General features: G+C 56.4%; 1 protein-coding gene across 9 annotated transcripts in view; it reads right to left on the bottom strand.

Annotated features, from left to right (window-relative positions):
* The window catches only part of TBC1D14 (TBC1 domain family member 14), a 113,339-nt gene extending 102,278 nt beyond the window's left edge, over positions 1-11,061 (bottom strand). For 5 of the 9 annotated variants that reach the window (XM_055589175.1, XM_055589180.1, XM_055589181.1 and 2 more), the window contains exon 1: positions 7,901-8,076. The gene's annotated coding sequence lies outside the window, so the exon portion shown is untranslated. Of the gene's footprint in view, positions 1-7,900; positions 8,077-8,334; positions 8,356-8,439; positions 8,594-10,898 lie in introns of those variants that run through there. The other 4 variants (XM_055589182.1, XM_055589183.1, XM_055589176.1 and 1 more) reach the window with 3 other exon arrangements.
* Between the last annotated feature and the right edge of the window lie 16,704 nt (positions 11,062-27,765).

The raw sequence follows: 27,765 nt of genomic DNA, 5'->3' as shown, positions 1-27,765 counted from the left end.
ACGCTTTAACCTCTGAGCCACCAGGGAAGCCCTCCCAGGCAAGGCCAGGGCAAACTGTCCCTGGAACCCTGACTTGGCAAAACTCCCAAACTGAACTACGCTGTCAAACCATAACATTGTCACAACAGGAAGACAGACCTGTGTACAAACTTTTAAAGTTCTAAAAAAAATTCTAATTAAAAGGAAAATACAGCAAGAAACATTTTTAGCACATAGTTAAGAGCTAATCTTGGGCAGTGGCAAAGGTGATGGGAATTATCCAGACACCATCAACATTCCAACAGGTCAAACTGACAAAAAAAAACCCATAAACACAAAAGGCCATACAGTCAGCAGAGCGGAGACCCTCTGGCAGGCCAGTGGAAAGCCTCCTGACTTGCCAGTGCGGGAGACACTTAACCTTTCTGAGAATCAACTCCCCTCCAGCCCAGAGTAAAATGGGGCAACAGCATGGAACTCCCGGGCAGGCCCCTGAGCGAGGAGGGGCCGCGGCGCGCCTGCCTCTGCCGCAGCAGGCGCCCTCCACTTCAGCCACAGGCTCAGCGGGCACGCACGGAGGGGCACGGATTTAAACTGGCATTTTGACACCAGAATAGACAGGAACAGGAACAAGTGTGCTAAGGGAACCCAAGGCCCCCTGCTCCTCCGCTGCGAAGACAGAAGCCCAGGGAAGAGAAGAACAGGTGGGATGGAGTTCGAAGCCACTTGGCCATGGCCCATCCCACAGCCTCGGGCTCGGGGCCACCGGGAACAGCCCCAGGGCCCCTTCTAAGAAGGAGCTGAGGGGCCTCTGAGGCTCCAAGGGTTCCAGGTCCAGTTTAAGTTCCTGAAACCTGGGAAACAGCCTCAGAGAACAGACTCTGGAAAAAGAAACTTAAAAGGGGAAAAAGTCCTTCCGCTTGCGACATTCTCTAAGACCGAACTCTGCGAGGGCCAAGCCACCCACCCTCAAGCACTTCCACCTGGGGCGGCCAGAGCACAAAGAGAAGCCGGCCTCCCGACCGGGCCCGCGTAGGGGGCTGCACAAAGAAAGGGCGTGCTTCCGAGCAAGGCAGCGGCGTGGACGCTGGAAGGCGGCCAGCAGGCAGCTGCCCATGGCCGGCCTCCAAGTCACACGTTTTCTCAAGACAGAGGAAGCCTCGACTCTGTGGGCTGGTGCCGGGCCCCCAGGACCCGTCCCCTGCCAGCCCTGCCAGTCTCGGGCCATCAGCGCGCCTGTCTCAACACCCACTGCCCTGGGGACTCTGTCTCCTGCTCAGCCACCAGCGCCCCAGGGGTTCGTGTCCCCGGAGACGGAGCACGCCCCCAAGGCAGCTCCTCTGAGAAGCCTTCCCCGCCCCCAGGAAGCTGCAGGCCCTCCACTCTCCAGGGCTCCTTGTGGCTGCACCCCACCTTCAGCAGTTCTGGGGTCCCCTCCCCGGGCTCCCGAGCTGCAGGCAAGGCACCTGGATGTCGATGCCTGGGCAAACGCCTCCAACGGTGAAGGATGAGAAAACCTATCAGCTGAATTAAGTATTCCCGACGACTAGATTCTAGCTGCGGGTGGGCGTCAGGGGCCGTCCATCCAAGAAACCTCTGTTGGGAGCTGGGTTGTGTTTCCACACCAAGGTGGGCAGGGGAGCTCACGGAAGAGAAGTAAATGCAACCACACTCTCCCGGCAAAGTGTGTGGATGGCAGACCCAGCCTGTGGGCCATGACCATCCTGCACGCCATGTCGCCTGCTAGACTAGACGGCAAGGGTTGACACACTCGACCTTTGGCGGCTCAGGACAGCAAAACAAAATTTCCCTCCGCGCCCTTTCCCAAAGTCACACATGACCCCTCGTGCTGCGGGCGTCATAGCACGCGACCTGGGCTCTCGGCGTCCCCGGGCACAGCCTGGCACCAGAGGCCAGTTTGACCATGAGCAGCCATCGCCGCCTGCGGGAGAGAAACACACATGCCGTCAAGCACAGGTAAGAGGAAGGCTTTTTATTCCAGGCGGCCGCCGGAATTTTATTTACCTGCCAGAAACTGAGTTGTGAAGGAAACAAAGAGGCAAAGGGCCGCCCCAAGAGGCTGGAACGATCTCGCTCTGCCAGGGGCCCACCTCTAGTTTAACACAGGTCAGGACAGGGGACAGCAGCTCTGCCACCAGTGACTGGGAATGAGGCTTTGGAAAACAAGCCCGGCCGAAGCAACAATTTAATTTTCTCCTCCTTACAAAGTAACAGGACTCAAACCAACTCTTCATAAATACAAAAAAAAAAAAAGAAACAGTTCATGAAACCACAGCTAAGTGATTTAGTTATACCCCCAGGGGAAAAAAAAAAATTCCACCCCTGGGTGGCCTCGGGCAGAAGCCGCTCTGCCCGTCCATGCACACATCCTCTGTGCTCGTCCCCCGTGGCTCCTTCCCGTCCACGGGGTGTGAGCCACACGTGGCCTCCCGTCCCGCCTCCTCTGCAGATACCGCGGGGAGAGCGGCCCCCTCACGCTCCCATCCCACGGGGACGGCGCTGCGCCCCCGACCCTCCAGGGAGGGTGCACTCCCCTTCGCTGCCAAGCCTCCCGCCAACCCAGCCCTGCCGCCTATTTCCGTGCCTTCCGCTTAAGAGTTGGGCGCACAGAGCTCCTTTCTGCCAGCCATGGTCTACGGGCACATCTGTCACAGATCCGAAGTTTCAGGAGGGCAGGCACTAGGCCTACAAGTCCAGACAACACCAGCTGTTGCTGTTGAGTCGCTCAGTCACGTCTGACTCTCTGCGACCCCATGGTCTGGAGCCCGCTGGGCTCCTCTGTCCATGGGGATTTTCTAGGCAAGAATACTGGAGTGGGTTGCCGTGCCCTGCTCCAGGGGATGGATCTTCCTGACCCAGAGCATCACCATAAAACTACAATCTCATGAGCACCAGGCACTGTTGGAGGCTCTTGACATACCAGTCTATTCTAGGGCCCTCAACAGTCCTCTGCCAGGCACTAACCCCACTGCATAGAGGAGGAAACCGAGGCACAGAGCCCACCCAGGTCTCCACTTGGATGCGGCAGCACCTGGGGCTTGAGCCCAAGTCTGCGACCCCACAGCCCCTCGGTAAGCTCTGCTCCTTGCAGCCCTCATGCAGACATGGAGCACCTCCTCAAATCCTCACCGCTCCAGCGAAAGAGCAGGATTTCACAGATGGGAACGATGACACAGCTTGCTGAGTCAGATGCGGCCACCTGCCCGAAGTTTCACATGCAGGGCCCCCCGACACTCCTCTCTCCAACATCCCATCACCCTCCTGAAGGCCTCTCCGGGGTCCTTCATGTCTCCCAGGGAGGATTCTGGTGGGACCACCAGGCTCCCCACAGGAGTGGCTCCCCCAGGCCTTCCACTCAAGCCTGGATGTAACATCAGGGAGAACCCACTGACACCTCCCATGAGAATCAGGCTGTTCGGGACTTCCTTGGTGGCCCAGTGGTTAAGAATCCACTTGCCAATGCAGGGGACATGGGTTCAATCCGTAGTCTGGGAGCTCAAATCCAACGCTGCAGGGCAACTAAGCCCACACACCGCAACTACCGAGCCCACGCACCCCAGAGCCCGTATCCCGCAACAAGAAAATCCACTGCGATGAGAAGCCGGTGCCCCGCAACTAGAGAAGCCCCCACTCGCCACAACTAGAGAAGGCCCACGCATAGCGACAAAAACCCAGCACAGCCATAAATAAATAAAATTTTTTAAAATATGTATTTTAAAATAAAAAAAAAAACCAGATTGTTCTGTAAAGGGTTCCCAAGCATCAACCACTGTGAGTGCCTTTCTCTTTTTAATTCAAGCCCTGGCTTAGCCAGAAAGGAGCCTGAAAAGAAAGGCACAGGCCATTCGGGACCTCGAGGGCCTCCGTAGGAGAAGTTACCCTGAGCAGCTGCCTCCACGCACCAGTGTGAGCTGTGTGTTGGGCACCGAGTCCAGCATCTACACCTGCTGTCTGTGGTCTCTGCTGCCTCCACAGCAACCCCCAGGGCTGAGAACACCGTCGTCACCATCTCACAGGCAAGACCAAGGCCCCGACAGAATGCAGGTGGATTGGTCCTGCTCTGACCTGGATCTGGATCTGACTGGATCCAGATCTCACCTGGATCTGACTCTAGGGTGCTTATTACTGTCTCCACTGCTGCACAAGCAAGCCGAAAACAATGGAGGAACGTGCGTTACACAGGATGGGCAAGTCGGGGCTTCCCTGATGGTCCAGTGGTTAAGACTTCATGCTTCTACTGTGGGAATCATGGGTTCAATCCCTGGTCAGGGAACTAAAATCCCGCATGCCAAGACGTGAAGCCAAAACACACAGAGACACACACACCGACACAAACACACACAGAAACTGAAAGGCAACTAGAAAGGTAGTTTGTTATTCAAATAAGTTACTCTTCAGGATAAAAACAACCATAAAAAAGAATTTTCTAGAAGCCCAATGTATTTCTCTGAAGAGTGAATGGCAACTCGGAGGCACCTGGAACTCAACACAATGGAGGTTAGTAAGTTTCCATCCAGCAGCAAATCAGGCGGAAACTGGTGTTAAACTGTTGAGGTTCCCCAAAGGCTCCTTCCCAACCCTAAAAAACAGATATTTCACTTAAACTGTCCAAAGGTAGTTGGGCTTAAAACGCACAGGTGGGACATTTTAGATCAAGGGCGCTCGGTGCACAGGGCGGTTGCCCCACCAGCCCAGAATGTTTCAGTTTCCTACAGTGATTTACCAAAACTAACCCTCATGAGGACCTGTACAGTGACCAATAAGGACCTGTATAGTGACCGAGAGGCAACTGACGGCTTACAGAGACACCACGCAGCAAGGCCAGCCCAGTTTACAACCTTAATTATTAATATGGTAAACAATTTACTGAACATTTGCCACAGACCAAACATATTAGGGGGCTTCCCTTGAGGCTCAGCTGGTAAAGAATCTGCCTGCAATGCAGGAGGCCTGGGTTTGATCCTTGGGTTTGGAATATCCCCTGGAGAAGGGAAAGGCTACCACTCCAGTATTCTAGCCTGGAGAATTCCATGGACTCTACAGTCCATGGGGTCGCAAAGAGTTGGACACGACTGAGAGACTTTCACACGCATATACATACACACATTAGGAGCTGTCACATTCTCTAATCATCACAAGCCTGTCAAGTACACCCAAGAAACTGAGATCCAGAGAGGCTGAGTGACTCACCCAAAGTCACACAGCAAGAGAACAGGATGCAAACCAGGTTCTGACGTCAAACCCCTCACCTGGCTTGCTGGAGTGCTTAGGAATACAGGTCCTAATCGCTGTGATAATAGAAGATAAACCCAACAATATTTAGACTTTTCTGTGTACTTCCACAGAAAGTTTCAAAAAGAAAATATGCAAGGGGTAAAGATAACGCCGGTTCTGGAGGTAGACTGCCTAGGTTTGAGTCCTGGCTCCTCCACTTAGCAGCTGTGTGATCCTGGATTAGTCTAACTTCTCTGTGCCTTAATTTCCACCTAGTAAGAGGTGGACAACAAACCCTATTTCATTAGGCAGTTGACAAGGTGGGGCGAAGAAATGCACATAAAGCCTTTAGAATCAAGCCTTAGAAGACGCCTGCTGGTGTTACTCTTCCTTGGGCACCCAGCTCAGGCCCACTATTTTAGCAACTTATTTGCATAAATAAGCCCAGACATAGCCAGTCTGCGTGGCCTCACTCTACACCTTCCGCCTGTCACCAACATCCTCCTCGCACCTTTGCTTCGGGCACTGACTGAGCCTAGCTCTCAGCTTCCCCACCTGTCCAATGAGGCAATTAGCCCAGCCAGTCTATCTGAGGTCCTTCCAACCTGACAGTCTAGAAGTCTAAAGCCAGGCCTTAGAAACTTTACACCCTCTCTGAAACAAACATGAACAGACAACACGTAACCACGTGCCTAAAATCCTCTCCTGTATTATGTATAAACGCCTGTTAGGATGACAGATCTTCTCTGAGGTCTCAAAGCTCCACCGGCACCCACAACATGCGGGGCATGCATCCTCAGTGCTAAGGGTGAGGACACGGTGGTCAGAAGCTCTGACCAAGGGAGGACAGATTCCAAAACAAGCTGTTGCTCTGACAAGCTGAATCCACTCCGTAGAGGTCTTCAGCGGAGCACAAGCAACGGCAAGCGGAGGGAAGATGGACAGGCATTCACCCGCTGGACAGAGGGGAGAAGGGCCGTGGGGGGTGGGGGCAATGGAGGAGTGGAGGGGTGAGAAGCAGAAGAGAGGGTGCCGAGGGGAAGGGCAGGGACCAGCGGAGGCCGGGTGAGGCGGTGCTGATGCAGAACGTGAGAGGAGCACTGGGGGCAGATTGCAAAAACTCAGCTTCACAAGCCCAGAGTAAGCCCAGCCCAGCAGCGCTGAGCAGGGACCTGCCAGGACTTGCCGGGACCACGAAGGACATTAAGTGAGTAGCGTCTGGCCCCGAGACCTCACTATTTGAATCTCATCCGTGCCTCTCTCCAGCTGTCCAGCTGCAAGACCCCGAACCAGTTACTGTACCTCTCTTGATGTTTCCCAAAGGGTGTATTCACTCAACAACCGTGAGTCCCAAGGACACGGGCAGGTTCTCACTAGGGCTGGAAATCAGGGGCTGGGAGTCCACAGTCTCAAGGGATCAAACATACCACAACCAAGACAGGAGTAAGACAGTCTTGGTTGGGGGAAGAGGGGGCGGGTTGAGGGAGAAGCACCCCAGTTAAGAGGGGAGGTGTGAAGTTGAGAAGAAATCATAGGCAAACACGAGACCCAGTTGTTCCTGGCCAGATAAACCGAGCAGGAGGAAGCAATGGCTGTAAGGTGTGCCTGGTCCATGCCAGGGACCTCACCGAGGCCAGCAGCAACCACCCTCTACAAAGGCAGCCAGGACAACAGGGTGAGGTGCCCACATCCGCAGGACACGGGCCCCCTCCACCGCCAGCCTGGGCACACGCGGCAGCCCCAGGGAGCCTGCCGCACAGGGAACTTTCCAAAGCTTCCACATCCACGCTGGAGCACACAGTGCCTCAGCAGTCTGGAAACAGACGTGGTCTCCCGGGGCCAGGCAAGGAGGCCTTCCAACTACCCGCGGCCCAGCCCACCGCTTCCTGGAGGGGCCGCCCCCACCCGCTCCTTGCCCCCTACCCTCAGAATGAAGGTCGCTGCGGTGGGATGCAGCCCCGGTCCGGGTCTGAGGCTGGGGGCTGCAGCCCAAGGGCGCAGGTCTCCGAAGAAAAAGGGAGTCCCTGGCCTGGGCAACGGGGATCCCAAGAGAATGGGGGGAGGACAGGACATGAGAAGCAAGGGGGCGGAAGCTCCGAGGTGGAGGGGATTGCGGGGGGGTGCTCCGAGGTGGACGGGACCCCGGACTCAGGGACTCTGAGGTGAAGTGGGTCCCGGGGCTCAGGGACTCAGGTGGAGGGGGTCCCAGGGCTCAGGGACAATGAGGTGGAGGGGGTTCCGGGGGGCTCCGAGGTTGGGGGGGCCGGGGCTCAGGGACCCTGAGGTGGCGGGATCCCGGGGCTCAGGGACTCTGAGATGGAGGGGGTCCCGGGGCTCTCGCGGGTCGGGGGAGCGGTTCCGCGCGCCGAGCCGGCTCCTCTCCCGCCCCGGAGCTCCGCGCGTCTGAGGGTGAAAACTTTCCGTCAAGTTCCGGAAACGGTGCGGTTAGGGGCGCGCGTTTCATGAAGGAGCGGTGCTCCCCGTGCCCCACGCACTCCCCCGGGCGCGGGAAAGAGCGGCGATCGCGCGGCGGCGAGGGGGTAGGACAGGCAGGACGCGCCCCGCCGCGCCTCAGGGCCGCCGCCTCCCCGCTCCGGCCGACGCGGCAGCAGGTGGCAGCGGCCCCGCGCGCGGCCCGGCCCCTTCCCTCCCTCGCGGCCCGGCTCCCGCCGCAGGCCCTCAGTACCGGAGTCAGCGTGGCTCCGACGCCATCCCCGGGGCCCGCGGGCCCGCAGCCCAGGCCCCGCGGGACCCGCAACGTGCGCGGCGAAGACCAGGGGCGCTGCAGGCAGCGAGCCGACCAGGCAGGTGCCGGCAAGGAGCCCGCGGCCAACGGCGGCGCGCGCCCTCGCCTCGCCTCGCCTCGCCTCGCCCCGCCCCGCCCCGCCTCGCGCGCCCTCGCCCCGCCCCGCCCCGCCCCGCGCGCCCTCGCCCCGCCCCGCCCCGCCCCGCGCGCCCTCGCCCCGCCCCGCCCCGCCCCCTGCCGGCACAGCCGCTCTTCCGCCCGGGCTGCCGCCCCACCCCCGCCGGGCCGCCGCTGCTCCTTAAGCTCGACGCTCGTCCCTCTGCCCCTTCTCCGGCCCGGTCGCCCGCTCTCCACAGGCCCCGGGACAGCATTACCCGCCCTTTTCTCTCCCGAAGGCCAAGAGGAGCCGCGAGGGGTGGCCTGAGGGGATCTTCATGCCCGCAGAGCCCCCGTGGACACCCACCAGGGGGCCTCCTTACCTGGTCGGCTCCACCCGCGGCCATCTTGGAAATGGGAAGCGGCTGGGAGGGGGAAGGGGCACGAGCGGGCAGCGACCAGGCGTGGGGAGCCGAGCGGCGGAGCGCATCGATGGGTGGCCCTGCCCACCCCCGGGCAGGTGTGTGGGAGAGGAAGGTGCCGCCCCTCACCTGGCCGCAAGCTGGAGGCCAGGTGGGCAATATCGGAGCTCGGGCCCGGGACTTGGAGCCTTGAGCCTTCCCGGCCGGGCCTTGTCTCTTCATCCGTAAAACGGGCTTTTCTGACAGTTCCCTTATTGAGCCGGTAGACAGGGCACAGCGCCGCGCCTCCCCAAACTTGTCTGCACTTCTCTATCACCTGCAGATCTTTGAAAATTTTAAAGGCTAGGCCACGCCTCAGACCAACTAAATCACAGTCTCTGGAGGTAAGATACGGTTTTGGAAGCTGCGTAATGTGCAGACAAGTTTAGGAACCGCTGGCCTAGTGTTCGTCGCATTATTTCTGTCAGTATTGCAGAATCTAGAGACACGGTCTGTGATCAGAACCGTCACGCAGGACTTCCCTGGCGATGCAGTGCTGAAGAGCTGCTGCTTCACTGCAGTGGCGCAGGTCCCTGGTGGGGCTTCCACACGAAGGCGCCCTCCCCCGACACCCCCCCCCAAAAAAAAAACAGGTGGTAGAGAGTGGACAAACCTAGACAGTATTACAAAGCAGAGACATCACTTTGCCGACAAAGATCCGTCTAGTCAAAGCTGTGGTATTTCCAGTAGTCATGTATGGATGTGAGAGTTGGACAAGAAGGCTGAGCACTGAATTGATGCTTTCGAACTGTGGTGCTGGAGATCTTGAGTCCCTTGGACTGTAAGGAGATCAAGCCAATGCATCCTAAAGGAAATCAATCCTGAATATTCATGGGAAGGACTGATGCTGAAGCTGAAGCTCCAATTCTTTGGCCACCTGATGCAAAGAGCTGACTCATTAGAAAAAAAACCCTGATTTGGGGAAAGACTGAAGGCAGGAGATGGGGGTGACAGAGGAGATGGTTGGATGGCATCACTGGCTCAATGGACAGGAGTTTGAGCAAGCTCTAGGAGATGGTGAAGGACAGGGGAGCCTGGCGTGCTGCAGTCCATGGGGTCGCAAAGATTTGGACACATCTGAGCAACTGAACAACAAAGAGTGAAAGATGAAGTCGCCTGCCCAAGGTCCAGGGCTGGTAAGTAGCTGAGAGAAGTTGGAGGCCAGATGCCCCGCCTCTAGGATCATGCAAAGCCCCGGAATAAGAGAGCTCTTGTTCGCTAGTTATTGACCCATTCCTCAATGTCCTCCAAGAATGTGGGCCGCCTGAGCCAAACCGGGCTTATCTTGTTTACTGGTATGTTCGCTGAGCCTAAAAGACTCCAGAGATTGGGAGCTGGAAGGCCTGGCTTCCAAGCGAGGCTTGGCGCCAGACTGCCAGGAGCGCTGAGGGTCGCCCCAGGCAGAAGTACCAGAGAAGAAACCTCAGAGGGACAGGAAGGGTGATCTGTCCATCAGAATATCTGGAAGCGTACAGTGAAGATTACTTTTGGCTCTAGTCATTAGTGTTGGTCCTGAGAAGCCCAGGCTTGTTTCTCCTGCTGGGGTCATAGCTCTAAAAACTCTGCGCACCTGCAGTCATGATGGCAGGAGGAGTGAGAGCTTTAAAAAGGAAATCTGTTAATAGAATACATTAACACCCTTCACAGTGCCTAGGGCATAATAGAAGCTTTATAAATGGTTGCATTTCTGGATGTTTTAAGGAAAGCTAATACCAGGGCTCCCCCAAAGCCCAGTGTCCCCTCCCGAGCTTATTTTAAGAAAACACCAGAGAACTACCGACTTGCTTTAGGCCTGACTTAATCCCCAATTTAATACCTCAGATTAATAAATCTGTTTTTACAGTGTTCTATGCGACTCTTCAAATTCCTACCTGCCCTCATTCTCAGTCTTAGGGTTTTGAAAGCCCGCAACGACAGAAACCATTGTTCTAAATCCAGAGCCTAGAAAGTTGTGGTCCACGGACTTGTGTTGGGCGCCCTCTGTTGCCTGCTCCTCCCTCTCTTGCCACCCTGCGGCCACCCATTCCAGCCCAGAGCTCCTCCCCGGAGCCCATGTGTCACTCATATCCTCTGTGATTTGACCCCCATCTCACCCCTTGTCACCAGCACCCACAAACATTCTAGACAAATCCTCATTGCAGTTTCAGTCTAACAATTAAAACTACAGTGAACAAGATTAGCCACATAGCAACAGGCACTCACGTCACTTCTCAGAACCTCACACCTCCTGGCCCCCATCTCCAATGTGGAGATGACAACTGGATGAGGGTGGTCAGCCCCCTGTCCCACTCTGCTGGCTCACCGCTGCCCATCAGGAGGGTGGGTAGCCATCCCAGTTACCCCGTGCAGACCTAACACCCGGGTACCAGACTGATCCTCACCTGGTCCCACCTCTGGGGGCTGTGGAGCCGCTGCTAGATGTAGAGAAGCTCCCGGCCTGCAGTTCCCTCACCTCCTTTCTGGGCCCAGGCCTGGTGGGTGGCGGCCTGGCCTCGCTAAGCCCCGAAACCTCCCCTCCCCAACTCTCCCCATCTCCACGAGGCTCATAGCATCTCCACCTCCTGAGCTGTGTGGTGATTAAATGTAAAACAGCTGTCTGGCTTTGTTGGTTTCTGGCATGTTTGGGGAGTTGTTGGCGCCTTCCTAGCAGTATAATGTATATAGAAAGTGTGTTGTCAAACTGCCAAGGTGAGGAGAGAGACACTGAGACCACCCCCCTCCAGGGGCCCCACGGAGGGACTTCTTTCTCCAAGCCCGACCTCTGAACCTCCCCGGACTTGCTCAGCAGGAGTGGGAAGCCCTTCCCAGGCTGTCTGATACCCATGGAAACCAGGCCTGAGCCCACTCTGTGCCAGCCTTCCGGGCTCCAGGAGCACCAGAGGAGTCCACAGCCCACGATTCCTGCCCCACAGAGCCCCAGGGCCAGACTGACGTGGCAACTTGTAAATGCAGCCACGTCCCCTTGCCAAGAAAATGGTAACTGACCAGGTGCAGGCCCCAGAAAGGTCACAAGGAGGGTGCTGGAGCTGACGGGACCCCTATGAGTCCTCAAGCCCACCCCTCTTGTTATTTAGCGGGGAATCGGAGGCTCAGAGAGAGATGTGCAGAGGGGCCCGAGTTCAGGTGGGGAAGCAGGTGGGCACCAGACCCAGGCTAGCAGCCCTGCCCTGCCAAACTGCCCTGGCATCGCTTCTCAGGAGGTGTGGGGATCCAGTCTCCCAAATGCATATTTTACCTTGACTTCCCCAGCACCCCTCCCCAAAGGTGAGCTCCTTAATACTTGTTGAATGGGTGAATAAGCCTTTCTCATACTTGCACTCACGTGAGCCCTCCAGGTAGCCTGTGCCGTGCCTGCTGTTTCACCCTCTCACCATACCTGCCAGGTGAGCCCCACACCTGCCAAGCTGGCACACCTACTTCACAGGTGAGGAAACACACTGGGAAGTGAGGCCGCTCAGCCCGGGTCTCACCACTCGCCCCCCACTGTCCAGAAGCTCCAGCCCACTCGCCCCCCTCCCACCCCCCTTGCCCCCACACAGCTTCTGGTCAGGGCCACTGCTGGTGGGGGGCAGGGTGTGAATGAAAGTATCTGCGACAGTCACTGTCCCCTCGGGCTGGCAGCGGGCCCGTCCCCACCGGGCAGAAGCAGGTTGTGCAACCATCATTTATTTCAGAAGAGCTTTCCTCTGGCCCAAGGGCTTGCAGAAATCCAGGAAAACCTATCCTTTCTGTCTTTATTCCTTGGCATACAGGAAATCACCGTCGAGGTGGACGTTCTCGTTTTTAGGACACAGTGCCTGGAACTTGGGTTTCTCTTGTTTCTGAAAACTGAGAAAAAAAAACAGCAACAACAACAAAGTCAGGAGTAGTCCAGGTAGCTGGAGGTAAGCCTTCTGGCAACCTCAGGCCCGTAGAAGACAGAGACAGAGACACAGAGATGCAGAAGAGTCATAACAAACAGGGTGGCCACCACGAGCCTCTGCGCTTTGCTCCTAGAAGCAGCATCCGACCCTCACCCCAGGCCATCAACTCGCATTTACTCAGCTTACCTGTTTCTTACCATCAGAGATTAAAATCAGAGGCTTCAGAGAGGCGGAACTCCCAGAAATAGCACATTTATAAGAGGGAGAAGGCATGGCTGCAGCAGAAAAGACGATTATAAGACAATGAATACTTTTTAATGGTACACTTGAAGGGAAACTAATAAAATTACCCCCAATTTCAGGCCAAAACTGTTGTAAAAAGATGCTCCCTGCAGTGTCACAACAGGGAAACAGATGTGATGTGGATGTCCAACCACGGGGGGAAAGGTTAACTAAACAGAGAAACTTCTACACAGCTATTTTAAAGCCTTCCAAATAGTGTAGTATACAACTTCTCTGGTGGTCTTGTGCTTAAGAATCTGCCTGCCAAGGCAGGGGACACAGGTTCGATCCCTGATCCGGGAAGACCCCGCGTGCCGTGGGGCAGCTAAGCCCGTGTTACATAACTCCTGAGCCTGTGCTCTAGAGCCCATGAGCTCAAAGCACTGGCGACCTCGCGCCCTGGAGCTTGCACTCCGCGACAAGAGAAGCCACCACGATGAGGACCCCGTGCACCGCAACTACCACGTAGCCCCCACTCCCCACCCCTACAGAAAGCCCACGCAAAGACCCAGCACAGCCACAAATAAATTAATGTTTTTGGAAACTCTGTTTTAAACAAGTTTATCATAGCAAACAGGAAATGCTTGTTATAAGAGTGACGCTGAATTTTAAATAAAATAGAAGACTATGAAATATCCACAAAAAGAAATGGGAAGACACCCCAAAATGATATCAGAACACACATAATTTCTTCTGGTGGTGTATTTCGAAACTTTTAGACGTCCCACAACAAACGCGTGCTGTGTGATGAGATGTGTTCAGATGCCAACTGATGGGTAACCAACAGGATTCAAGAGGCACAGGCGCCCGGGCCATCAGACGAGGGCTCTGCCGCCCGACCCTTCTCCCCAGAGCAAGCCAAGTCCTGTTAGCACTTTGTGAGAGGGAACACTCCTGCTCCAAGGGGTTAGGTAATCTGTGCTCAGCCAGACACACTTGCTGTGGCGGGATGGCCGACGACAGAGCCCTGCGACCGTGGTGTGTAGCCCAGGTCAGTCACAGCGTCTCTAGCAGCCCAGTGATGTATTGTTACCCTGTTTACTGGGGACACCTGACTCCTGGTGGGTGTGGATTCAAAGGTCACTAAATCTCAGGGTAGCCCACGTAATTGCTTGGAGGAGGAAATTATAATGAAATCAATAGACTCTGCAAAAAGCCTGGAACCCCCAGCCTGGCAATGGGATGTGGTGGCGGGGAGTGTTGCAGGGGACCCCCTGTGGCCTGTGGCCCCCTGATGCTTAAGAGGTGCCCGGGGCTGGAGGCCTGAACGCTCCGGGTACTGAGAAACGGCAGAGAGCCCGAGGGGGTGGGCTCCACGCTACAGTGCACCACAGTGGAATTTTCCAAATAGCCTTGTTTTTTCAAAGGCATCGCCCAGTCGCCTGCTGCTGCCTCCACCATCGGGAAGCTAAGCCCGATTTAGAAGCTGCGGGATTGGGTCTCCCGTGGGAGCCATGTGAGGTGGGGGCAGGGGAGGCAAACACTTCCAGGCCCGATGATGTGCCGTGGGAGACCCTCCCAGCACCCTTGCATGCGCGAGGCTCTCCCTCGGGTCCAGGGGCTCCCCAGAAGCATCTTGAAGTCTTGTTACATCCTCACCTTTGCGCCTGCCCTGCCCTCCACCCTGGGCCTGGACTTCCTGAGCTTCCCCACTCATACTTCCTGGTCCCCTTGGGGGGTGGGGGTGGCCCAGAACGGTGCTCCAGGTGCTCCCACCTTCAGAACAGCATCCCCAACTCTAATCCACCCCCATCCCCAGGCTGTACCAGGCTCCAGCACCCCCCACCTCTGGCCACTCTCCATATGCCTTATCGCCTTGCTGGGTCTCTCCACAGTCCCCAGGTCCCCAGTAGCAGCCAGGGCCCATGCGGGGGCCCCCCACTTCATCCTCACGGCCGTCGAGGGTGCACAGAGGACCTGAGGCTTCCAAGGCTGGGGAGAAACCTTCCTGCCCAGGCCCCACAGATGCCGAGGATACAGGCAGGATTTGCACCCAGGCCCTCTGGCTCCGGGTAACATCAGCTGGGGTGCTTGTTTGGGGGTGACTGATGGGACCCCTGGGCTGAGGTCCTGCTGCCTACACACCCTCCCCACCTTTCCTTCCCCGCTGTTCCTCCATCTGAGACCCCACTTTTTCCAGCCCCTGAGAAGAAGGCGATGATAGGAGAGGACGTGAGCCTTCAGACCAGGCAGGTCTAGGCTGGAGTCGCAGCTCTTCATGTTTTTACTGTGTGACTTTGGGCAAGTTTCTTAACCTCTCTGAGCCTCGGTTTCCTCTTTCAGAGGAAGGGGTGCCCCACATACCTCAGGTGGGGGAGTGGTTTGGATGTCACGCAAAGGAGGTGTTTGATATGTGTTGTCTGTCTTCCTGATGCATCCACCCGCCCTGACCTACTAACTTCAACCTCTTCCCTCGCTCCACCATCCTGAGACAACCTGAGGTCTCATGTACCTTAGAGGAACCTTCTCTGATGCACCCCACGTTCCTCCTCTTCTCAGACCTCAGCCCCTATTTCCTTCTAATCCATCCAACTCACCAATAAACAGCTACACACACATGCACACACACACACACACACATGCACACAGTTGGCCCCAGCCCCATCCTATCTATAAAAATCAGCTTCCTAAATGTCCCAGCATGGAGTCCAGCTCCCATCCTTCCTCTCTCCTACACCTGGAGTGGCAGGTGTTCCCAGGTCTCACAAAAACACTCCTGGAGGCTCCTTGTCTTTCCCTCTCCAGAGCAGCCCATCCACCTCTTTAGGAAGGGAGCAGGTCTATGACAAACCTAGACAGTGCATTAAAAAGCAGAGACATCACCTTTCCGACAAAGGTCCATCTAGTCAAAGCTATGGTTTTTCCAGTAGTCATGTATGGATGTGAGAGTTGGACCATAAAGAAGGCTGAGTGCCAAAGAATTGATGCTTTTGAACTGTGGTGCTGGAGAAGACTCTTGAGAGTCCCTTGGACTGCAAGAGGATCAAACCAGTCAATCTGAAAGGAAATCAACACTGAATATTTATTGGAAAGACTGACACTGAAGCTGAAGTTTCAATATTTTGGCCACCTGATGCAAAGAGCCAATTCATTGGAAAAGATCCTGATGCTGGGAAAGATTGAAGGCAGGAAGAGAAGGGGACGACAGAGGATGAGATGGTTGGATGGCATCACTGACTCAACAGACATGAACCTAAGCAAACTCTGGGAGATGGTGAAGGACTGGGGAGCCTGGCGTGCTGCAGTCCTTGGGGTTGCAAAGAGTTGGACAGGACTTAGCGATAGAACAACAACAAGACTTCAGCCTCCTCACCCTGGGTCTCTGCCGTGAGGGGCCCCAAGCCTGCTGACCCCCCTCCCTGGCCCAAGGCATCACCCATCAGGAGACCTGTCCCTCCCACTGCCAGTCCACCCTCAAGCCCCAGACCTTATAGGCACCCTCTCTGCACCAGGCCTTGTGCGAGGCTCCAATGTCCAACTGACACCCAGGTGAATGCATAAACCAGGTCCATCTTATGGACTCAGAAGTCTCCAAGAAAGACCCTGAGACTCTGCTAATCACGGTGATCCTCTGAGCACTGGCTGCCCACTGCCTGTGGAGGGCGAGCTCATGGCTGGGAGAGAGTTGGCGGCTAGGTTTTTGTTCTTGTTTGAATATGGGCAAGGGGGCTTCCCAGGGACGGGCCTGGAGAGGTGAGGGTGAGAGCGGGTGGGCTTGGGAGGAGCAAGGTGGAGCCTGGCTCAGTGTCCCAGGAGGCCAGCCGGGGCAACCCAGTAGACATATGGGCAGACGCACCTCCAGAGCGCGGCTCCTTTAAGTCCAGCCTCTAACAGCCACCAGAGTGTCTCCCTTAGCCACCAGCCTGACTTTCCAGCCCCTCCCTTCCCAATCTGGCTCCAGCCTGACCTCTCAGCCCCCCGCCTCCCCTCTCCCACCCAGACTGGCATTTTCTAGACAGGTCACAATCCTGGCTGCACAAACCGCACCTTTGCTTGTCCTGTTCCTTCTGCCTGGACCCCCTTCGTGCCTTCTTCAGCTGTCATGACCCAGGTGCCCCTCGGCCATGTGCCAACCCCAGCCCCCCCATTGCCCTTGCCTGGTGGAGCTGGTCTCTCCCTCCTGAGAGGCTGGGGAGCCCCTTACTCATGCCCTGTGGCCCTCCACAGTGGAGACGTGGCAGGTGAACCAGATTCTCCGAAGGAGCGTGGCCCCCGAATTAAGGGCCTCCCGACCCCACACAGCTCGGCCTGGGGAGTGCTGGGTCGTAAACACCTGCCAACCGGTCCAGTCCTCCTCCCATCTCTGGGGGTAAGGGATAGGTTTGGGGTGGAGAGGACCACTCCTAAAATCTAAAATGGGCCAAGAGATTCGCCAAGAACCGAAGGTGGTGAAGGGTGCTGTCCGGAGCCGCCGGGGTGCCAGGTTGAGCGCCCCGGAGACCCCTCCCTGCACCCTCAGAACTGGTCAGCAGTCTCTAGACCTGTCTGTCCATCTGTCTCCCCGTTAGGCTGTGAGTCTGACCCCAGCACACAGGCAGAGCTCAGGATGGTTGGAGGGCGGCTCTTTCGGAGGTCAGGGGCCCACCTCCAGGCTTCCCAATCCCAGGGGGCCCAGTCCTCCAGGGAGATCCAGGCTTCGCCCACCAAGTACAGCCACCGCCCCAGGGGAGACCCTGCCTGGGGCTGCCCTGGGATGCTGAGCAGAGCTGGATCTGGGCTTCAGGGGCAGGAAAGAGAAAGCTGGTCACCTGGCCTCCCCTGGGTCCACCAGGCCCCTTCCCTGCGGGCCCCCTAGCCCCCAGGTCCACCCCTCCCCCCAGCTCGAGTGTGGCTCAGCAGTTCCCGCCCCAGGAGACAAACCTCTTCCAAGGCTTGTTTCCAGCTGCCACCAAACCGGCCCGACCGAGCTTTCAGAAAGAGCAGTCCACACGCTGCTGTCCACGCTGCCTCCCGCCCTCTCGTGGCCCGTGAGAGGCAGGGCCGCACTTCCTCACTGCTGCACCCCCAGCACGCGGCGGGGTTTGGAGACACCTGTCTGGCATAGGTTTGTCTGGACTTTGCCCCTCTCTGAGCCTCAGTTTCCTCATCTGTAAAATGGGGGTGACCATTGCCACTCCCCCTGGCTCTTGGGAGCCCTTGGGTAGCTGTGTCTCTAGGGAGAGGCCGGAGCTGAGTGTAGACAGGGCAGGTGCAGCACCACCCAGAGGAGGCGAGTGGGTGGGTTTCGGGGGGCCCTGACCCGGGTTCCATCAAGGCTCCCAGCAGACGTCTATGTTGAAATTATAGGAAAGGCCCAAGAAGCCTTCCTGAGCCTCTCCAGAGTCTTATTCGGGGAGACAATGTAGGGCCAGAAAGAGGCCCAGGCTTAGAGCCAGGAGACCAGGGTCCCCATCCTGGGTGTGGTGCTCATTGTTCCCCGAGACGATGGGGTTGGTGTGTTTAACGTGCCCGAACTTAGTCTCCCCATCTGTGAAATGGGCTCATGAAGAGGTGTGGGGCTAGGACTTCCCTGGTGGTCCAGTGGTTAAGAATCACTTCGCAATGCAGGGGTTGTGGATTTGATTCTTGGTCAGGGAACTAAGATTCCACATGTCACCCAGCAACTAAGCTGGCACGCTATAATGAAAACCTAGCACAATCAAAAAAAAAAGCATGGATTTACCTGAGGCATAGAGCGTGCGGCACAGGCAAAACTCTAACATGTGCGTGTGGAGTGAATGAGCTAGACTCTCACAAGGATGATTTTAGAGGCACAGCGATAGGCGCTTACATTTTTATGCATTTTAGATAGTAAATGGAAATAAGTGGAAAAGGCTGGCCTTCCATTTGCAGAAGCTATTAATATAAAGCGTCTTCCTGGAGACCCTGAGTGGCCCTCGATGGGTCCAGGGCCCAGGTAGTCTGGGCCTCTGCTTACGGCTTGCGGCGGGTGGTGTGATTTTTGCCTACCGTCTATGGGTTAAGAAACTTGGTCTCAGTCAGTAAAGAATCTGCCTGCAGTGCAGGAGACCCAGGTTTGATCCCTGGGTTGGGAAGATCCCCTGGAGAAGGAAATGGAAGCCCACTCCAGTATGCTTGCCTGGAAAATCTCATGGACAGAGGAGCCTGGTGGGCTGCAGTCCATGGGGTCGCAAAGAGTCGGGCACGACTGAATGACTAACACTTACTTACTTCCTTAAAATTTCTCTCCTGTATGCCAGGTCATGTGCTCAAAGCTAAGGACCCAGGAATGATTCAGGAACAATCCTTTCTCCTCTTACGGAGGAGACAAGTGTGTAAAAGGATACTGCATTTTTTCAAACTTTTACTTTATCTCCATATGAGAGAGTAACTCCAGTTGTGGAAAGTCTGGCAAATGCAGACGTGTCCACAGAAGAGAACACAGGGGCCTGCAGTCCTGCCTTCCCGGCAGAACCACTGGAGAGCACACGGCTCCAACCTCCTTGTGTCCTCCCATGCGGTGGGGTGGGGGGCTCTGGGAGCTGAGGGCCGGGGCTGCCGAGGGGCCTATGAATTCACCAGGGTCCCCGGACAGAACCAGCAGAGCTCCCTTCTCTGAGGGAGGCAGAGATGGAGGCCCAGATGTCACGGCTTCTCCTGCTTTGGGTCCAGGCAGACTCCAGAATTAGGCTCCCCCGCTGCCCCAAAGAGCTTCCCCGGCAGGTCGGATGGTAAAGAATCTGCCTGCAATGCAGAAGCCACAGGAGACGCAGGTTCGATCCCTGGATCGGGAAGATCCCAGGAGGAGGAAATGGCAACTCACTCCAGTGTTCTTGCCTGGAGAATCCCATGGACAGAGGAGCCTGGCAGGCTATGGTCCATGGGGTCGCAGAGTTGGACATGACTGAAGTGACTTAGCACGCGTGCTGACCGAAAACCTCTCTTTGCACTAAGTTATTATTTTTTACCTCTTGAGAGTGTTTTTATTGTGAAAGTTTCACACACACACAGAGTAGAGTGAATGGTACAGGGGTCCCGGCGAGCCCATCTCAACACAGATCTGTACGCTGTCCCTCCTGTTCCCTCCCTCCACTCTTGTTATTTTTATTTTTCCTGGATTCATTTAGTGTGTATCTCTGATATATCAGAGCCCATGAAAATACTTCAGCTTGTTCTACACACATCTGTAGTGGTAAGTGGGTTTGTTTTTTTTTGAGGCATAATCACAATACCATCAGATACCTAATAAAATTAACAATTCCTCAATGTTTTATAATCCCCCAATCATCTCTAAAAATGTCTTTTTACAGTTTGTCCAAATCAAGTTCCAAAGTTGACACACTGCTCTTGGCAAACAGGTCCACACATATACGTTCATTTGTATTTATTTCTTATTTGGCTGCGCCGAGCTTTGTCAGAGCACACAGGATCCAGTTCCCTGACCAGGGCTGGAACCTGGGCCCCCACGTTGGCAGTGTGGAGTCTTAGCCACTGGACCGCCAGGGAAGTCTTTGGTAGAAGAGTCCTTTGTCTCTTTCACTCTGAAGGGCTCTCCCTTGGTTTTTCCTGAGCTGTGTATTTGTTGATGACCTAGCATTATCTGTCTTGCAGAATTCTCTGAAGTATGGATTAGCGGATTGTGTATGTGTGGCGGTGTTCAACAAGCTCCTCCTCTAGCCCCAGGATTCCCTTTCAACTTGGTTTTCATCTCAAGCACTGGGTCTCAATTTTGCCCCCAGGGGAACATTTTGCAGTGTCCTCCGAAGAGGGTCCCTTAGGAGGCACTGAGCTGGAGACAGGAGCAGGCCCGGGGGAGAGGTCACTTCTAGGGGTCACTCCCAGCGTCCACACGTGGCCACTGGGTCCACATCCATCCGGAGTGGACGGCTCATCCCCTGTCTCGGTGATGATGTCACCTTGGACCAGTTGGTCCAGTGCCGATAGCACGCGAGCTGATGAATCTGCAGCCATGGGTGATCATGGTCTTGCAGCCACGAGGGTTGCAGAACGGTGAGACCTGTTGTTTTGTGTGTGTGTGTGTGTGTGTGTGTGTGTAAGGACGGAGAAGGGACGACAGAGGGTGAGATGGTTGGATGGCATCACTGACTCAATGGACACGAATTTAAGCAAACTCAGGGAGATGGTGAAGGACAGAGAAGCCTGGTGTGCTGCCGTCCCTGGGGTCGCAAAGAGTCGGACATGCCTGAGCGACTCAACAACAACCATTATGACTTTAACACTTTCTCATGTACAGTTTGCAAAGGGCTTTCCCATCCAGGATGGAAAACCCAGGCTCTCTCACTGCTCTGCTGGAGGCAGGTACGATAAACCTCTAATAACTTTCTGCAGACAAGAAGACTGAGCTTAGAGGAAGGAAGTGACACAGGACCCCATGGCTTAGTAAGAGCACCAGGCTAAGCCTGAGCGGGACCACCCAGAGGGCCACTCGCAGACATGTACTGAGCTCACCCAGCAGCAGGGTATGGAGGAAGCGGTCTGTGATCTTTTTATTTTTTCTAGTTTTTTGCCAAGCCTCATGGCATACAGGATCTCCCGTGTGATTTTCTTTAAAAAAAAAAAAAAAAGCTACAAAAGTTCTAAGAGATTCTCTAAAATCCCCCTCCAACCTCGGAGACCACTGCTCAACCAGGACACAGCGGTGCCCGAATCACCCCCCTTCGGGCTCCCTGCCACCTCCAGGCTGAGATCCAGACCCTCTCAAGGGGCATTCAAGGCCCTCTCCCCACTGTCTCCCACCTCACTGCCCCCACCCCAGCCAAACCCACTGGGACAGGGAACTTGGACTCTTGTTCTGACCCTGTGGGCCCTAAGGAGGGGATTAGCCCCTGTTCAGCACCTACAGGTGCAGGCATGTTATTCTTTTTAATTCTGGGCCGTGCATTTCACTTTCCACTTTTTTCAGATGAGAAAACTGAGGCTTAGAGAGACTGACTGTCTCTTCAAAGGCCGCACGGTGGAGGCTAGGGGGAGACGGGCGGGCTGGCCCCACCCTGGGCTCCCCCGACAGCCCTCAGCCAGCCGTCCTGCCCGGGGCTGGGAGGGAGGTGGAGGCCCCCTGCGCCGCACTCTTATCGGACCTCTCAGGGAGGCGTCTCTGTTTCCTGTAATCTGCAGCAGCCCTGGAGGGCGGATCACCGCCAAGCAGGAAACCACGTTGTTAACGGCTGGTCTGCAGAGTCCCGTGGTGGAAACGGAGCCCCGAATGCTTCTTCCAGATGAAATAGGTAACTCATTCCGTAGGAAGGCCCTTTGAGGGTGTCAAGCCGAGGACTGTACCTCCTTCCTTCCCCACCTGCCCTGCTCAGGGACACCACGTGGCCTTGCCAAGACCATCCAGGGCAGAACTGGGTCCCTGGAAAGACCCTCAGAAGTTTATCTCGGAGAGATGGAAGAGGAAACTGTGGTCTCCTATGCCAAAGAAAGGCAACAATTGCACTCATCTCACACCCTAGTAAAGTAATGCTCAAAATTCTCCAAGCCAGGCTTCAGCAATACGTGAACCGTGAACTTCCTGATGTTCAAGCTGGTTTTAGAAAAGGCAGAGGAACCAGAGACCAAATTGCCAACATCTGCTGAATCATCAAAAAAGCAAGAGAGTTCCAGAAAAACATCTATTTCTGCTTTATTGAGTATGCCAAAGCCTTTGACTGTGTGGATCACAATAAACTGTGGAAAATTCTGAAAGAGATGGGAATACCAGACCACCTGACCTGCCTCTTGAGAAACCTGTATGCAGGTCAGGAAGCAACAGTTAGAACTGGACATGGAACAACAGACTGGTTGCAAATAGGAAAAGGAGTATGTCAAGGCTGTATATTGTCACCCTGCTTATTTAACTTCTATGCAGAGTACATTATGAGAAACGCTGGGCTGGAAGAAGCACAAGCTGGAATCAAGATTGCCGAGAGAAATATCAATAACCTCAGATATGCAGATGACACCACCCTTATGGCAGAAAGTGAAGAGGAACTAAAAAGCTTCTTGATGAAGGTGAAAGTGGAGAGTGAAAAAGTTGGCTTAAAGCTCAACATTCAGAAAACGAATATCATGGCATCTGGTCCCATCACTTCATGGGAAATAGATGGGGAAACAGTGGAAACAGTGTCAGACTTTATTTTTGGGGGCTCCAAAATCACTGCACATGGTGATTGCAGCCATGAAATTAAAAGACGCTTACTCTTTGGAAGGAAAGTTATGACCAACCTAGACAGCATATTGAAAAGCAGAGACATTACTTTGCCAACAAAGGTCCGTCTAGTCAAGGCTATGGTGTTTTCAGTGGTCATGTATGGATGTGAGAGTTGGACTGTGAAGAAAGCTGAGCGCCGAAGAATTGATGCTTTTGAACCATGGTGTTGGAGAAGACTCTTGAGAGTCCCTTGGACTGCAAGGAGATCCAACCAGACCATTCTAAAGGAGATCAGTCCTGGGTGTTCTTTGGAAGGAATGATGCTAAAACTGAAACTCCAGTACTTTGGCCACCTCATTCGAAGAGTTGACTCATTGGAAAAGACTCTGATGCTGGGAGGGATTGGGGGCAGGAGGAGAAGGGGACGACAGAGGATGAGATGGCTGGATGGCATCATCGACTTGATGGATGTGAGTTTGAGTGAACTCCGGGAGTTGGTGATGGACAGGGAGGCCTGGTGTGCTGCAATTCACAGGGCTGCAAAGAGTCGGACACGACTGAGCGACTGAACTGAATCATTGCACAAGTAGGGCCGAGGGAGGCTGACTGGCTTAGAAAGATGAACTTTATTGCCAGCATCAGGTTCAGGGTCTGGCACATCGTAGGCTCTAAACTGGAGAAGGAAAGAGCAACCCACTCCAACATTCTTGCCTGGAGAATCCCTTGGACATAGGAGCCTGGAGGGCATCTCAAGAGTCGGACACGACTTAGCAACTAAACCACCACCCCCACCAGGCTCTAAACATGTTTGTCAAACGAATGAATGCAAGTTTCCAAACTAGTTTTGCAACCAAGACCCAGAGACGTCCCTTTCTTCCTAATTGGTAGCTTAATGCCTACATGAAGAGACAGTGGCCCCCAGAAGGCCCCAGACTGTCCCTCCTTCCACGTGATGACTCAGGAAGGTCCAGGCATGGACTCCAGGGTCCTCTGCTCACCTGGCTTATCCAGCTAACAAAAGGCCCTCCCAGCGCGATGCCACCAGGCCTGGGAAAAGCGTTTTCGAGTGAGGACCAGAGTTCAGCATAAGGACAAGACTCAGAGGCTCAGGTCTCCCCACTTCCTCCCCAGTTCGGGAAGGGGAGGTCCACGTGAGGGACGAGCCTGAAGAAGTGAGGCGCCCAGAAGGATCCTTGAGATGCTACAAATGCCTGCATCCTGGGAGAGAGGCCAGACTCACCTAGCACCCTGGTAGGGCCTTACTGGGGCAGGGGAAGATAGCCAACTGGATGGAGTGCCCGGCAGTCTTAGGCTCCTGAGGCTGGGCATGGAGATAGGAACAGACGTGTGTGTGTGTGTGTGTGTGTGGTGACCAGTGCAGAGAGCCACGGTCTGCCACGATGAGGGCGTCTCTCCAGGGTCCCCAATCCCTCTGAGCCAGCCACCCTGGGGCCTGGACGGCTACCGGGGGGAACCCGAGAGCCCCGGTGAGCCTTGGCTGAGCAGGGCTGCCTGCGATTGCTGGGGAGCAGCTCTCAGGATGCGGGAGCACGCCTCGGTCACATCGGACGTGTGTGACGGGCAGGAGCTGGGTCCTGAGCAGGGCCGCGGGAGGGGCCCCAGGCCTGGGAGGAGAAGAGCTGGGAGGCAGGCCCGGAGGAGTGGCGGTACTTGAGCCTCAGTTAGCCTGGAGGTCTCAGCACACAGCCAGGCTTCCTCTTGGGCAGAGGGAGGGCCTGCCCCGAAGTTGGGCACCCGGCCTGGACCTGTGCTGCCACCCCTGGTCTCACAGCCTGTGGCCCCGAGGCTTCCCTGAGCCCACGGCTCTGCAGTCAGTTCCGCTCCCTCTGTGGGGGGGTTGGGGGGAGGTGGGAGGGGGGCAGTGCGAAGGCTGCTCGGGGTAGAGGCGGGAACCCCACCCGGGGGTGACCTCACAGCTGCTCACTCGGCCGAGTGGATGATGCTCCACGCCAGGCCCCTAGACTTACCAAGCCTTCCCAAGGCTGGAGGGGGTGGCTCAGAACAGGAGCCCCACCCTCAGGGACAGAGAGGAGTGGAGGGGAGGAGCAGGGTGGGTGGGGGGCTCAGGTGGGCTCGGGGCCTGTGCCCCCAACACCGGGGGGCGGTGGGGAGGAGGCAGGGTTCCCTGTCCGTCACCGGGGTGGCCCAGCCTGGCCCTGAGAGCCTGGGGAGGGGGGCGTCCTCAATCCGTGGTCAGGGAGAGGGTGCCCAGCCCAGGGCCACAGGCTGGCCAGTCCCCGTCTTGGGTGAACAAGCAGAAGGGCGGTCCGCAGGCCCTCACGTAGCCCCCTCTGGGACGAGGCTGGGGGTGGTCCAGGGCAGCCAGGGCCTGTTAGGGTGGCGGCCCAGAGGGTGGTGCCTCCTTGGTTCCCCCTGAAACAGACCTCCTCCGCTTGGGGGGCCCCCGCATGATCCCTGGGCTGTGGCAGGAAGTGGCCAGCTCCAGGTCTGAGCCGCAGAGGGCTGGGAGCCTGGAACCCTCCTGCCCACCTGGTGGCCCTGAACCAATGGGCACACTCGATCCTGCTGCTACCCACAGCCCCCCCCACCACTAGGAGGGACACGGTGATCTCGTGACAGGTGAGAGGAGGGCTAAGGCGCCGCCTGAAGGCCGCGTGACCACACTGAGCACCCAGCCCCCCGTGCTCTGCAGGGCCTAACCCTGAGGCAGGGCTGGGCAGCCACTGGGTGGAGGGAGGGGAGGAGGGGTACCCCGCCGTCCCAGGCTGGGCATGCCAGCTTCCACTGACAGCCAGGGTGGTGAGGAGTGGACGCTCACCCAGAAGTGCGTGGCCAGAGAGGGCCGGGGTAGGGGGCAGGTGGCTGGGCTGGGACTTGGCCCCCAACGGCCTCACTGCACAGGACCAGAAAGAGACCGCTTGCCGGAAGCGACTGGCGCCACACGCTTCATACAGTGGGGTTTTGGCGAGACACAGGCTTTCTTTGGCATGGTTCTGTGGTCGGAGTCCACTTTGAATGCTGGCTCCATCGTCCACCAGGTGTGAAGAGAGGGAAAGAAAACGTCAGGTCGCTCGGTTGCATCAGACTCTGTGTGACTCCATGGGCTGTGGCCCACCAGGCTCCTCCATCCGTGGAATCTCCAGGCCAAGAATGCTGGAAGCCATGCCCTTCTCCAGGGGAGCTTCCCGACCCAGGGACTGAATCCGGAGTCTCCTGCGATGCAGGCGCCAGGCTCCTCCATCCGTGGAATCTCCAGGCCAAGAATGCTGGAAGCCATGCCCTTCTCCAGGGGAGCTTCCCGACCCAGGGATTGAATCCGGAGTCTCCTGCGATGCAGGCGGATTCTTTAATCATCTGAGCCGTGTCACAAGCTGTGAGGCCTCAGCAAGCGATCGCTGTGTCTGTTTTCTCATCTGTAAACTGGGGCCAGTGTGCCTACCGCACAGGGCTGTGAGCAAACCCTGCTTGGACGAGCGCCGGGCACGTGGCGAGCCCCCAGCCAGCTGGCAGTGTTTCTGGTACAGACAGGTGACCCCTGCGACCCCACCAGGGGCCAGGTGCTGCCGCTAGTTCGGTAAACCAAGGCAACTGCCCCTGAAAAGCTGTTAACTCCCCACCAGCGATGAAGGCCAGCTGCAGTCTAAAGGCAGCAGCCCACGTCCTGGTCTCTGTGTTTCTTACAGCCCAGCCAGGGAGGCCGCCCACCTGCAGCGCTCGGGGGAAGCCGGGCCCCGCCTGCTGCCCCCCCAGACCACTGTGCAGACGAGCTGGCCTCCAGGCCCCTGCTCAGCCACTCAGCCCATGTGCCCGGGCCGCTGGGTGGCACCTGCAGTGGTACCCACTGAACCCCAGCTCTGCAGGCACACACCCACATGGGCCGCCACACCTTCGCCGTCCACTTGGCTGTGATGCGTCGATTCCTGGGAACAGAAAGTCTCCAGGTGACTAGTTACCGTGCCCAGGGCGCCCCCCTCCCCAACCCTGCTTTGGCAGGTGGGTGCCCTTGTGAAGCTCACGGTACTTTGTGAAAAGGTGGAGCTGATGGCTGGTGTGGCCGTAAGGCACACATCTGTGCCGGGAGGTGACGGACGAGAGAAGCCCTGGACACAGCGGAGGGCGTGCTCCTGGGACACCGCCCGTCTCCGCGGACACACGGCCCCTGCCGCACTGACCACCCAGCCGGTACCGGGGCCAAACGGAGGAAGAGGTATGGTCCGGCCGGCGAAGGTGATAGGGGCATGCCAGAGCAATGCTGCCCAGTGCTGGGCCTGCAAGTCGGTGCTCAGGGGCTCACCTGGTGCCAGGAGCTGGGCCCTGGGTGTCCCCTTACAGATGTGCTCTCACACTGGGCTGCCAACAGACTTCACAGAAAGCGGGGTTGAGGCGGGCTGGGAAAAGTGAGGCTGACCCCTTTAGCTTGCCTATGAGATGCATGCTTCAGATGCATTCTTCCACATTTATGCACCCCCCCATAAATGTGGGAGAGCAGCTCTACCCTCTTCAGAGGGAGATGTATATATGTATGCTAAGTCGCTTCAGTTGTGTCTGACTCATTGCAACCCCATGGACCGTAAGGCTCCTCTGTCCATGGGATTCTCCAGGCAAGAATACTGGAGTGGGTTGCCATTTCTTACTCCAGGGGATCTTCCTGACCCAGGTTTCTAACCTGAGTCTCTTGTGTCTCCTGCATTGGCAGCAGATTCTTGACCACTGCACTAATTGGGAAGTGTATAAAAACATGCCTGCACATCCCAGAAGCCAGAAGGACAGGCTAAACACAGCTCGAACCCTCTGTGCCGATGGAAGGTGAGTGCTCAGCGTCTGGATGGTGAGAGAAAAGGACGTCTGGGCTCACAATGGGTCCAGAGACCACGTGTCCGTGTGGATGTCCGTCCAGTGGCAGGCGTCCAGAGGGCTGGAACTGGCCTTCCAGAGCCGCTGCCCGAGGCCGCCTATGGTTAAAGGTCATCAGCAGAGAAATGTGACTTAGGACACTGAACAGACATGAGGGGAACTTTCTCCATGTTGGCA

Source organism: Bubalus kerabau, chromosome 7, assembly GCF_029407905.1.
Source record: "Bubalus kerabau isolate K-KA32 ecotype Philippines breed swamp buffalo chromosome 7, PCC_UOA_SB_1v2, whole genome shotgun sequence".
Taxonomy (NCBI): Eukaryota; Metazoa; Chordata; class Mammalia; order Artiodactyla; family Bovidae; genus Bubalus; species Bubalus kerabau.
This window is presented reverse-complemented; position numbering and strand designations above follow the sequence as displayed.